Source organism: Rattus norvegicus, chromosome 18 (genome assembly GCF_036323735.1).
Source record: "Rattus norvegicus strain BN/NHsdMcwi chromosome 18, GRCr8, whole genome shotgun sequence".
NCBI lineage: Eukaryota > Metazoa > Chordata > Mammalia > Rodentia > Muridae > Rattus > Rattus norvegicus.
In genome coordinates this window covers 62,217,007-62,219,674 of record NC_086036.1, presented here as the reverse complement: position 1 = coordinate 62,219,674, position 2,668 = coordinate 62,217,007, and the positions used below count along the sequence as shown (strand labels likewise).

At 43.1% G+C, this 2,668-nt stretch overlaps 1 pseudogene; it reads right to left on the bottom strand.

The window, feature by feature from the left end:
* Window positions 1-1,691: 1,691 nt before the first annotated feature.
* Trappc6b-ps1 (trafficking protein particle complex subunit 6B, pseudogene 1) lies at window positions 1,692-2,328 on the bottom strand (annotated as a pseudogene).
* Window positions 2,329-2,668: the final 340 nt, after the last annotated feature.

Here is a 2,668-nt window from a genome sequence, read left to right as displayed (position 1 = left end):
TAATAGCATAGAAGTCGCTCTGCAGGCCAGGCTAGCCTCTAACTCAGAGATCTGCCTGCCTCTGCCTCCTGAGTGCTTGGACTACAAGGTGCATGCCACCACTGCCCATCAAAAGTTTATTTACTTTCTAAATTACACACACACACACACACACACACACACACATGCATATATATATATATATATATATATATATATATATATATATTGAGTCCCCTCCTTTACTTCCCTTCAAATTTTAAACAAACTAATTATTGATTTTAGCCAGGAAGATTGCTGTTACTGCAGCTGCAGTAATCCTCAACCTCTGCTCTGTTTGCTCCTAGAAATAGTGTTACATATTTATCTTAAACTCTTTTGTTAGATAGTAACATATGTATTTATATATACATTTATAATGTATAAATGAAATCCTAGTATAAGGATACAAATTGTCTCAACAGAAATAAATTATAGGCAATAAATAAAAATTAAGCTTAATTTAGCATAGTTTTCCCAATTCATTCATTCATTCATTCATTCATTCATTCATTCACTTTCCAGCCTAGGTTTCCTATCACACAGCTCCTCCCCCAATCCCTTTCATCTCTGAGAAGGGGATGGTCCCTTCTGGGAACAAACTCACTGCAGGACTAGGTACAGCCTCTCCCACAGAGGTCAGACAAGGCAGCCCAGTTAGGGGAACAGAGTAGGCACAAGCAGGCAACAGAGTCAGAGTAAACCCTTGCTCAAATTGTTGGGGGACCTGCCTGAAGACCAAGCTGTACATCTGCTACATATGTGGGGGACATAGGTCCAGCCTGTGCGTACTGTTTGATTGGGGGTTCAGTCTCTGGGAGCCCACAAGGGTCCAGGTTAGATGATTGTTGGTCTTGTGGAGTTCCTGGTTCCTCAAGACCTCCAGAGCCCTAATATTTGGCTGTGGATCTGCATCTGTTTCAGTCAGCGGCTGGGTGGAGCCTCTCAGAAGACAGTTATGGGATGCTCCTGTCTGTAAATCCACACTGACAGACACAAACAGTTTGAGTCTCCAAGGTAGTTGAAGGAGAAAGGCAGGCTACCAATGTGTCTGTATAGATCTTCCGAGGACAACTTGGCCTACACCTCCCTCTCCTCCCAAATAGGAGGGGTTGCTACTGCACTCATTGCTGTCATTTAGCCCTCCATGGACATGTGGCTGGCTGGCACATTCATCAGTGTTGAGTTCATAGTGGTCTTTAAGGAATTCAGGTGCACAGTCAGAGAAGTAAGCCCCAAGAACATCTTGATGCAGGACACCATGTAGACATGGCTTTTAAAGATTTATTCATCTATCTATCTATCTATCTATCTATCTATCTATCTATCTATCTATCTATCTATCTATCTATCTAATGTATTTGGGTACACTCCCTGTCTTCAGACACACCAGAAGAGGGCATAGGATCCTCTTACAGATCAGGCCCTCTAAAGGAGCAGCATATGCTCTTAACTACCGAGCCATCTCTCTATAGTTAAATACATATTTGGGCTAAGGACATAAGGATGTTTAAAATAAAGAGCCTTGAGTCTTGGTGTCTAGTTCACTGAAATCACTTTGAACAGTTCAGTTAGTTTCTGTCATGGTAGAAGGACTGTTACCTACTCTTGGGTCTATGTGACTCTGGTGAGACGCCTTTGCTCTGACACAGATATTCAACAAGGAGGTGAAATCAGGCCTTGTGATGCTTTGTACAGGAGCCGTCTCTCCTGTGTCTCACTGCACTCTGCAGCCTCTGTATCAACATCTGAAACTTGCAGACAGGCATTGAAGATACTTCAGCTGTTATAATACTTTCTATTCCCAAGTCCGACAAACCATCTCTGATTAAGCCACAGGTAAATGCTGGATACATCAATGCATGTTCTAAATACTGCTTTCTTGGGGCTGGGGATTTAGCTCAGTGGTAGAGCGCTTACCTAGGAAGCGCAAGGCCCTGGGTTCGGTCCCCAGCTCCGAAAAAAAGAACCAAAAAAAAAAAAAAAATACTGCTTTCTTGCAGACAGCTGAGCAAGGAGTCAAAGTATGTCGTTCTGAAGTACATACATACCCTGATGATTTGTCTTTAGATTGTCAGTTTGTTTCTTGAATACTGTAGTCCAAAAATCTTTACACATGACCGTCATGATTTCTAATGCATCCTTAAACCTTGCAGGATCTCTGGTAAACCTTTCTATCAATCCTTGTCCCATTCAAAACTCTGTTTTCCAGCTTAGTAATACATCCCTTTTCTACTTCCCCTTGCTTGACAGACTTGTATATATTCTGGGCACCATCTTGTTATGGAGAAGCAAAAACAAATGCCTCATTGCCCATTTCCACAGATTCCTCTATTGTTGTGTCGGTTCCGATTAGTGCGAGGCTGCTAGTTCCTGTTAGTCTGCTGCTTGGTGGCCTACCCTTCGCTAAGGCTACAGAAGGCTGCTGTAGACCACACCCCTTGCCAGGGCTGCCACCATGGGGCCTTAGAGACCCTGTGACAGTTCCACACCCCTCCAAGTGCCTGGCGAGTGGTATCTTTAAGCTCTTTTTAAAAAGTATGTGTTTTGGCCTATGCGCCACGTATGAACATCATGTGCTTCTTGACCTGGGAGATGTTGATTGCCAAGACTCCAATGCATAAAAGTGGAATGAAAGTGCTTCAGGGAA